Consider the following 11,443-nt stretch of genomic DNA (forward strand, 5'->3'; position numbering starts at 1 on the left):
TGCCCTGGCAGAGGATGTGGATTTGCCAGATTATTCATGGGCATAAATTTCTTGGTAATCATGGATGCAGCTACAAATTGGCCAGAAGTGTTTCCAATAGCCTTCACCACAGCCTCTGTTGATGTGTTGAGAAGCCTCTTCTCAAGGGCTGGTGTTCCAGACACTTAATCAGTGACTATGGACCACAGTGTGCTGTGGAAGATTGTCAGTCATTCTTGAAAGTGAATGGAATAAGAAATATTACACTCAGCTACAAATGGCCTGGCGGACAAGTTTGTCCAGAATCTAAAGAATACACTGCGAGCAATGTCAGCAGAACACAACAGGCAAACACTGAATCAGCAGCCCGCCATTTTCCTCCTTGCATATCGCACACTCTACAACCAACAACTCACCTGCTATGCTGTTCTTGGGTCGTCCCTTACGCACACTCTTGGGTCTCCTCAAACCCGGTCTCAGAAGGAGTATGCAGGACAAACAGCTGAGACATATTGAGGAGTTTTGATGTTTGACTCCTGGACGAGCAGCCCTGGTGAGGGATGACAGAGGTGATCAAAAGTTGGGTACTCGGAAAGGCTAAGGACAGAACAGCACCTCTCTCCAATACAGTGGAGATTGCCACTGGAGTCATCTGGAGACAACGCATCGAGCAATTGAGGAGAGCAGAGTCAATTGTTAGTGAAGAAAGGTGCGCAGAGGTGTCAGAACCACTTCCTGCAGTCCCAGAGTCAACTCCTACAACCCTATGGAGAGGCCTCAGTGGAGGAGGCCTCAAAATTTGAGATTGTTTCACAGCCACAAATGTCACCTACCAAACAGAGTGACCACTCCACCTTGTCAGAAAAGATTCTATCCCACAAGAGCAAGAAATCCTCCACAGTGAATAAATCTATAGCCTGAATGGTACAATTTAAGATTTACTATGCCATGGATATCTGTATATAGTAGTTGCATTATATAGAATACAACTATATATACTGTACTGTGTATATAGTTGAGATGTATTCTATATTAAGTTGCTTATAGCTAAGCAGGGAGGAGTGTCCTGTATTTAATATTTTAGTAATATTTGAATGATATTGTAAATATATTGTTTGATTAAGCATTCTTTTTTGGAGTACGTAATTCATTATTGGTTATATGTAAGAAGTACCATACATGAATGGCACATGACATTATGCCACCAGGTCATATGTGAGCACCTCACTAGTAGAAAAATGAACTTGACTTTTTTCCCAGCTCTTGTGTTTTTCTTTCAATTCATTTCTGGAATTACAAAACATAGCTGCAAGGAGCACTTAAATATCTAGCCGTTTGCTGCAGACCCTAGGCTTTCATATTCTTAGGTGGCACAAGAGAGGCAAGAAGGGACAGCACTTTTAAAAATGTTCATAATAAGTATGTAGAAGTTTTGAGTGGGACAGGAAAACAAAACTCTCAGAAATGTAATGTGGTTGAAGAAGTTTAAAATCTCTTCTGTGGACCTCTAAATAGTGAGGGGTATAGTTAGTTCTTATTATCACTAAGAGCAGGGGGCATACAGTTTCTGTGTTTAATCAATAAAAAAAACATATTCCACTAATGTCTCTAGTAGACTCATTAAATAATCAAATATTCCCTATAATAATTTTTAAATATTTACATGCCTTACTTAATAAGTAAATGTTTAAAAACCTGAAGGCAAATGATATTAATTAATGGAACAGTACATGATAAGTACTGCAGATGTTTTGGGTAATGGAGCAAATTTTTGTGGATGCTTAAAAATGCCAGAAAAACTGTAAATCAGCAACCACTGACCTGCAAGCAGAAAGTATGAATCCAATGAAGCATGTTCTTGCCTGGATGACAGTGAATACAAGCTAAGTTAAGAGCAAAAAGGGTGTATATTATTAGTGCCACATTCAGAATAAATCAAAGATAAAGAATGTAGAGAAAATTCGAGGAAGAATATAGGATAATATGGTAACTTACATAAAAAGGAACTCAAAACCTTTTACAAACAGATAAAAAAGGCAGTTCAATGATTGCTGTGAACTATTAGGAACAAATATTAATAGTACAGGAAAATGATTCATGAATGAATAATTCCTTCTTGACAAAAGAAGCAGATGAAGTTAATGAAAGTAGGAAAGGGGAGCAATGGGAGTGGTAGATGCAGATACACAGTAGATTGTGGTTACTTGGACCATTGGTTAATTGAGGCAGCCACTTATTTGAGACAAAGAACAAAGACATTATCAAGAAAATAGCCTGGATTCCCTTTGTTTATTAGGGCTGCATAAATGGAGCAGGAGATTGTTGCCGAATAGTTTCAACATAGCATCAGAAACATGCATTTGTGTGACTGTTAAATACTACACCATGCTTAAAGTAAACAGTTTCTAAATAGCGTCAGTTGTGTGTGCTTGTGTTCAAAAAGCAATGACTTTTGTCACTGATAGTTGGCGAGAAATAAGCAGTAAGACAATGCAGAACTGTCTTGCTTCCTGTGGTTTCAAGCATTCAGGCTTGGAGATGCCAGAAACAGCCGGGAGTGAAAATGAAATCATTTCACTACTTCAACAAGTTATGAACTATAAAGAATTTGAAAGTATTGACAATCATCTTGAATGTTACAATGAAAATGAAGATTTGGAGGATGCAATCATCGATAGCATTGTATGAAGGCAGTCCAATATCTACACTAGGTGTCTGTGTTGATTTTGTTCACCTACATTAAATCAAAAGAACACTGGATGAATTCCTCCATCAAAAACTATTAGGAGATAAAATTTTATAGTGCTGAATTGTATTGATAGTGTCATAATTTGTTTTGTATTTCACTTAAGTACATAATTCATTACTTAGTTACATGGTAGTTTGTCTTTTGTATATCTTTCTTAACTATTTCCATGAAATTTCGGCTAATTGGGAGAACTGCTTACTTGGGCCAAAATATACTGGTCCTAATGTGTCCCAGTTTACTGGAATCCACTGTATTTGAAAGGACACAACTGATGAAAAAGAGGAACTAAAAGGTTGGAACCATTTGAAATGAATACTCACCTGGCGCAAAGCAATTATCTGAGGAATCTAGGGAAAATTAAGATGGACATAGCTGCAGTTCTCATGCAATTTTAATATTTATTTTGGTTATTATAGAGATGCAAAAAACTTGAAAATTATAATGTGGTTTAAGAAGGGAGAGAGATATAATACATAACTACAGTGTCTGTTGTGGGAATACTAATAGAGATGATTATTAAGAACAATTAATTTTCTGTTAGAGATTCATAAAGGGGAAATGCTAGCAAAATTTGTACAGTAATATTAGACATGTATGTCTTCAAAAGGCCTTTGATGATGTACATATAATCAGTTTATGTCAAAAATAGATGCATAATCTGTTAACTGGGAGTTGCATAATTGTCTCAAAGATTAACTTTTCTGACTGGGGAGAACGATACACTGTTGGAACATTAAAAGTTGCTATTGAAATCATTGTTCATTCTGACATGTAATAACGATGGTCAGGTATAGGGAATACAAACCTTGGCAGTTTGTATACGGTTTTTTCCAGTATAAAATTCAAGCAGAATAGTATATTGTAGCTGCAAATGCTAAGATTATAAGCTTATTTTAGTGTGTCATTCCTTGTTATAAATAGCTTGGGATTTGTTTTTCATTGTTTAAGGCATATAATACTGTAATACAATTATAATAAAAATAGAAAATGTTGGAAATGCTTAACAGGTCAAAATCTTGAAACTCTAACTCCTTTTCTCCTTGTGAATGTGCTGCCTGACCTGCTCAGTATTTTCAGAATTTTCTGTGTTTTAGTTCAGATTTCCAGCTTCTGAAGGATTTAATGATGGATTCCACTTTCTTGAGGATATCTTCGATGGTGGGGAGGGTAGTGCCAGAGATAGAGCTGGTTGAATCTGTAACCCTCTGCAGCTTTTTGCGAAGTGCTTTGGAGGCTCCATACCCGCCTGTAATGCAACCAGTCAGAATGCTCACCATCATACATTTGTGGATATTTGTAAGGGATATTTGTAAATCTCCTCAAACTCTTAAATTTGATCGGAGACTCTACATGTATGATTCTCTCCTCACTGAAAGTTAGTGAGTGAAAACCCTAAAACTAAGTGAAAACTGTGCTTTAAATCGGTGGCACAACGGCATAGTAGAGCCATTGATTCACAGAGACTCAATCCTGACCTCAACGGCTGTCTGTGTGGAATTTGCCAATTCTACTTGTGAAAGTATAAGTTCCCTCTACACCAATGAGGTGCAGGCTGGTGGGTTAACTGGCTGCTGTTAATTAGCCCCAGTGGGCAGTTAAGTGTTAGGTTCTCAGAGAGAGAGAGGTGGTGTTGTTACATGAACAAAGTCACCGGTGAGACACTGAAGCTAATAGATATAGAAGTGTTTTATTCAGCACAAAGAGCCACAGGCATGATATTGAGACACACTTGGAAGAGGCGGCCTGCCCAACCCAATATTACATGACATTTTTATATGCTAAAGATCAAAGGTAACAGCAGGACAATTTTATAGTTACAATGTAGCTGCAATGCTTCCTTTAAATCACATATAGTTTTCAAACACCTCCTTTTTCGCATCTACACTCTAGCCACGCAAAATGAATGTTAATTCCCACCGATTTCGAGCCTCATTCATGCACTTGCAGGCTTCTGCAGTCAAATGGAAGGTCATCGCTCATGGAGTTGTTATTTAAGTTCAATCTACAATCCACATTCAGACCTGGAGAAGTGCTGGTGTAATCAATGCACACTGAAGATCGATCAAAACTTTACATGGTTGCAATTTGCTCATTGTTTAGCCAGAAGCACTAATGTCCCTGTCATAATGAAGCCATGGTGAAATTGCAATTCACCGTGTTTCAAGGAAAAGTCGAAAGATTTTGTGAAGCTGTACCGCCACAGGGGAAACTTTGCAGTTGCCAGAACATACTGAGATCTGAGCTCGCATTACTAAATAGTTGAAACATTAAACGTACAGTGCAAACTGAGTTTCTGATAGATACTGCCAACTAGCAGTGTTCGATGCCAGCAATATCCACTCATAAAATTCACCATTATATCTTTTATGTGGGATTTCAGCTCTGCTGAAGCTGCCAAATTTGAACCAATTTCTTTAACTGCTGACTGCATGGTTCCAATTTTGTATTTGATTGCAAGAATTGTGCATGTGTTTGGAATAAATACTCCCCATTGTAACCATAAGCATTCAAGGTTGATTAATTTCTGTTAACTATTAGAGAAAAATAATTTTATCCTTAGCTTGTATATAGAAATAAGTACCTTGCTATGATATATACTTGGTGGCAACTTCATTAGGGACACCTGTACACCAGCTCATTAATGCAAATATCTTATCAACCAATCATGTGGAGGTATATCAATGCATAAAAACGTGCAGACATTGTTCAGTTGGCGTTCAGACCAAATATCAGAATGGGAAGAAATGTAATCTAAGTGACTTTGATCATGGAATGATTTCTGGTTCTCATGTACTGGAAATAACATTAAACAATCCTGTGAACTTGATTATCTCAGAAACTTTTGATCTCCAGGGATTTTCACACATAACAGGCTCTAGAATTTATGAAAAATGGTATGAAAAACAAAAAAAAAAAAATCCAGTGAGCAGCATCTCTGTGGGTGAAAATACCTTGTTAATGAGAAAGGTCAGAGGAGAATGGACAGACTGGTTCAAGTTGACAGGAAGCAACAGTAACTCAAATAGCCACACGTTACAACAGTGGTGTGCAGAAGAGCATCTCAGACCACGCAACATGTCGAACCTTAAGGTGGATACTACTACGTCGACTCAGGCCTAGGGGGCTGGCATCAGGCACGATGACGGACTCTCCACTTCTCCCTCTCTCTCATCAGTGTGTTCAGTTCATCTACATTAGCCGTGCTGCTGTCTTCTAGGAGCGTGTTGACCATAGTCTTGGGAGGGCACCCAGGGTTCATCCTCCCATGCCTGGGCTCCCATATGATGACTAGGCTGGCAGGTAGCTCGGGGTGGCGTAGACAGTGCCCTGCTAGTTGCAGTCTTCTCACCTCGATTTTAGTGGTGAGCATCAGTAGGTCGTTATAGAGCTTGACGTTTGTCATGTGCTGTTGCCAGCTCATGTCAAGAGCCATCCGGAGCATTCGTGTATAGCAACCATCTAGAAACTTTCGCATAGTCTTGGCGAGTGTCCACGTCTCGCATCGGTAGGTGAGAATGGACTCTATGATTGCTATGAAAATCCTCTTTTAAAGCCCTCTGGTCAGGTTCAACTTCCAGATTTCCTTCATGTCGTTCATAGCCCTCCACGCCAGCGCCTTCCGTATCTTTATGTCCTTCTCCGAACTCATCATTCTTGACCCGAGGTACTTGAAGTGAAAAAATTTCTTAATGATATCATTCTTTACGGTCTTGAGAGTACCTTCGTCGCAGTTAAACGCCATGTACTGGGTGGGCACAGGAGTACATTCAACCAGAAACTCATTCCACCGAGATGCAGCACTGAGCGTCATAGGAAATCATTCCTGCCTGTGGCCATCAAACTTTACAACTCTTCCCTTGGAGGGTCAGACACACTGAGCCAATAGGCTGGTCCTGGACTTATTTCATAATTTACTGGCATAATTTACATATTACTATTTAACTATTTATGGTTCTATTACTATTTATTATTTATGGTGCAACTGTAATGAAAACCAATTTCCCCCGGATCAATAAAGTATGACTATGACTATGACTATGTACTCGGTCTTTTTAGTGTTCAGGTGAAGTCCAACTTTATTGCACCCAATTTCCACTTTTGTCGGTAGCTGCTGTGCTTCCTCCATCTGGTCAGAGAACAGGACTATGTCATCGGCAAAATCGAGATCTGTAAGCATAACTGGTCTGACCCTTTTGGTTTGTCCTGGTTTTATGGTAAAACCAAGCTTGTCATGATCTTTTGATAGCTTGACGTAGAGCGTAATCAAGGACGATTGTAAAGATGTAGGGTGCCAGAGTGTCTCCTTGCAGCACACCAGCTAGGAGCTCGAACACTGCTGTTTCTCCGTCTGGTGATACAACTTTCGCCATGGTTTTGGTATAGCTGGACTCTATTGCTCTCAGTAGATGGTCTGGCACTCCGTAAGCTTTCAGGATCTTCAGCATTTTACCTTGGTGATTGGAGTCAAAAGCTTTGCAAATATCGATGTACGTAATCACGGCTGGTAGGTTGTTCTTCTTGACTTCCTCAATGATCCTACGGAGAGCAAGTATTTGCATTACTGTTGTGCGCTTCTGCCGAAAATCATTCTGATTGAATCCTAGCTGGAGTGCTGCAAGGAGACACTCTGGCACCCTACATCTTTATAATCGTCCTTGATTACGCTGTGCGTCAAGCTACGAAAGATCATGACAAGCAACATACATCAAAGTTGCTGGTGAACGCAGCAGGCCAGGCAGCATCTATAGGAAGAAGCGCAGTCGATGTTTCAGGCCGAGACCCTTCGTCAGGACTAACTGAAGGAAGAGTCTCTTCCTTCAGTTAGTCCTGATGAGGGGTCTCGGCCTGAAACATCGACTGCGCTTCTTCCTATAGATGCTGCCTGGCCTGCTGCGTTCACCAGCAACTTTGATGTATGTTGCTTGAATTTCCAGCATCTGCAGAATTCCTGTTGTTTAAAGATCATGACAAGCTTGGTTTTACCATAAAACCAGGACGAACCAAAAGGGTCAGACCAATTACGCTCACTGATCTTGATTTTGCAGATGACATAGTCCTGCTCTCTGACCAGATGGAGGAAGCACAGCAGCTACTGACAAAAGTGGAAATTGAGTGCAATAAAGTTGGACTTCACCTGAACACTAAAAAGACCGAGTACAATGGCGATGCGAATCCGGTTCAAGATCATCCGATTGTAAAGCTTTGCTAAGATGCAAGTCAAGCTGATACCGCAGTAGTTATCTGTCTTCGTGAGGGATCCAGGCTTGGGGACTGGGATAATGTTTGGTAGTGACCACTGTTCTGGTTTGTTGCCTTTCATCAATGCCATATTACATATGTCCAGCAAGATATCGTCCAGGTCGCAGTTCTTCAGGACATCTGTTGGTATCCCATCTGGACCAGCGCTCCTACCCTGTTTGAGTGCATATTTGGCCTTCTTCAGTTCCTCAATGGTGAATGGGCCGTCATCGATGTCGACTTGCGTTAGTATCATGGGTTTGTCCTCTTCTTCTTCCATGATCATTGGAGGGCTTCCCAGCAGGTTCTTAAAGTGGATAAACCATGTCAGGGCACAGTCCTCTGCTGTTTTACCACTTATTTGACCTGATGGGGACTTCTTCCGTCTACTGATCTCATTGACTAGGCACCATGCTGCTTGTCTTCATTAGCAGCCTCTACCTCTCTAATCCTCTCAGCTAGTTCCTCTTCATTCGGTTAGTCGTAGGTGGGAAAGAGATTCTTCTTTGCTGTCCTGAATTTGTCTCTTAGCTCTTCTGTTTCACTCCTTCTAAGTTCGGCATGACAAGCATTGACCACACTTCTTGCTGCGACGACGTCAGGATGTTTCGAGATCCGACTCTTCTTGATTCGCTTCACAGTAGGCAAACTCTTTGTTGCATCTGTGTGTCCGTCTATGAGCCGTTGTTAGCGGTCGGTGGCAGTCTCTTCCTCCCCCCTTTCCAGTGGGCCGAAGCGATTTCTCACCTCCACTGTGTACTGGGCTTGAAGAATAGGTTGTGAGGAGAATGCCTTCCAGTCTACCTTCTCCTTGGAACCTGTGGCTTTGGGTTGCCGCAGACTCAGTCTCACTTGCATTGACACTACTCTGTGGTCAGAACTGACCGAGTTGAAGGTGCTGTAGGCTTCTGTGTTGATCACACAATTACGCCATTTTGTTCTTACGAGGATGTAATCGAGCTGTTTCCAGTAGATGGAAGCTCTGTTTTCATATGTCCACAGTTTACCAGCTCGCTTCTTGAATTGTGTGTTGGTGACAATGAGACTGTGTTCCTGGATGAAATCAACTAGATATTGTCCATTTCTGTTGGTAAAGTCTTGGTATGAGTATGGAACATCTTCCAGTCCGACCTGGGCATTAAAATCGCCGAACACAGCCAGGAAGTTATGTGCCGGTATTGAAGTGACAGCTTCGTGAAGTTTACTGTAGAAGCCTCCACCTCCTTCTCCTTGCTGCAGTTGTGCGGGGAGTAACAGATGATGACAGAGGTCGCTGGGTTTCCGTCAAATTCCACAGTAAGGATTCTGTCACTGACTGAGACTCCGCCCCTCAGTGCCTCCTTCGCCTTGTGGTTCAACATCAGCCCTACTCCACCTTGTGCTGACATCGTCGTTGGCTGTCTCCATGTGGACGAGGTGATGAGGTGCATCCCCTCTACCTCTGTCAACCTTGTCTCTTGGTCAGGGTGTACATGACGGTGTTCTTGGATCCCCTGGGTGGAGATCTCGTAGCTGCTTGCCTGTGATGCCAACTCTGTGCATCGGGGCAAGAGGCGGATGGAGTTTGCGTTGAAGGTTGAGATGATTGTTTTTACCTTACAACGCAAAAGATGCGCAGTTTGCTTGGCCCCCTTGTCGGACTCAACCATCCCCGTGTGGTTTGAGGTTGCATCTTCATACTGCCTGTCTCGGCCAGGGTCTGGGTGTTCCACAGAGTTCCTGAGCACTCCCGGCTCTGGAAGTATAGGGTTTGTTGGGTTGTCTGTCATCATAATGCCTTACAAGGCACAAAACGAAAGACTGTGTGGCACACCACTCCTCACACAGACAGTAGGTGGCCGTTGACTCACAAAGAGTTCATCTGCCCTTTGACGGGTTTTGTTTTTAGTCCTGCTGGGTGCCTACACACCCTCCTCCCCGGTTAACCGAAGTGCACCAGGGGGTGTGTCAGTTGAGTCGCTGACAACCCAACCCGAGACAGGTAGTACTGGGCTACGTGGCACCAGTAGCAAGGCAAGGCCCTAACCTGACCTAATAGGATACAGCAGCAGAAGTCCATGAATGTACACTTGGTGGCCAATTTATTAGTTATGGGAAGTACTTCATAAAATGGCCACGGAGTTTATTTGCCATAGCAGTTAAAACAATGATGGTTTCATTGGTTACTAAACAACATGGTTACAGGAGGGGTGTGATTGGTAACTAAATAATCCTGGATTTAATTGCTTCAGGAGTGATAGAATCGGAGAGACAAGAGGGGGAGGAGTTGCATTGCTTGTCAGAGAAAATATTACAGTGGTGCTCTGGCAGGATAGATTAGAGGGCTCGTCTAGGGAGGCTATTTGGGTGGAATTGAGGAATGGGAAAGGTGCAGTAACTCTTATGGGGTGTATTATAGACCACTCAATGGGGAGTGAGAATTGGAGGAGCAAATTCGTAAGGAGATAGCAGATATTAGTAGTAGGCACAAGGTTGTGATTGTGGGAGATATTAATTTTCCACACATAGACTGGGAAGCCCATACTGTAAAAGGGCTGGATAGTTTGGAGTTCGTAAAATGTGTGCAAGATAGGTTTTTGCAGCAATACATAGAGGTACCAATGAGAGAAGGGGCAGTGTTGGATCTCCTTTTAGGAAATGAGATAGGTCAGGTGATGGAGGTTTGCGTTGGGGAGCACTTTGGGTCCAGTGATCACAATGCCATTAGTTTCAATATAATTATGGAGAAGGATAGATCTGCAATAAATATAGACAGCATGGGGTAAATGAGGTGCTCGGGGGATATAAAGTATGTAAAAAGAATCTTAAGAAAGAAATTGGAAAAGCTAAAAGAAGATATGAGGTTGCTTTGGCAAGTAAGGTGAAAATAAATCCCAAGGGTTTCTACTGTTATATAAATAGCAAAAGGATAGTGAGGGATAAAATTGGTCCCTTAGAGAATCAGGGTGGACGTCTATGTGTGGAGCCAAAAGAGATAGGGGAGATTCTTAACGATTTCTTTTTTTCGGTATTCACTAAGGAGAAGGATATTGAATTGTGTAAGATAAGGGGAACGGGTAGGGAAGTTATGGAAACTATGATGATTAAAGAAGAAGTAGTACTGGAGCTTTTAAGGAATATAAAAGTGGATAAGTCTCCGGGTCTTGACAGGATATTCCCAAGGACATTGAGGGAAGTTAGTGTGGAAATAGCAGGCGCTCTGATAGAAATATTTCAAATGTCATTAGAAACGGGGATGGTGCCGGAGGATTGGCATATTGCTCATGTTGTTCCATTGTTTAAAAAGGGTTCTAAGAGTAAACCTAGCAATTATTGGCCTGTGAGTTTGACGTCAGTGGTGGGTAAATTGATGGAAAGTATTCTTAGAGATGGTATATATAATTATCTGGATAGACAAGGTCTGATTAGGAACAGTAAACATGGATTTGTGCATGGAAGGTCATGTTTGACAAATCTTATTGAATTTTTTGAAGAGGT

General features: G+C 41.6%; 1 pseudogene; it reads right to left on the minus strand.

Moving 5' to 3' along the window:
- Positions 1-421: 421 nt before the first annotated feature.
- On the minus strand, positions 422-9,735 carry LOC134336999 (craniofacial development protein 2-like; annotated as a pseudogene).
- Between the last annotated feature and the right edge of the window lie 1,708 nt (positions 9,736-11,443).

Source organism: Mobula hypostoma, chromosome 23 (assembly GCF_963921235.1).
Source record: "Mobula hypostoma chromosome 23, sMobHyp1.1, whole genome shotgun sequence".
Classification (NCBI taxonomy): domain Eukaryota; kingdom Metazoa; phylum Chordata; class Chondrichthyes; order Myliobatiformes; family Myliobatidae; genus Mobula; species Mobula hypostoma.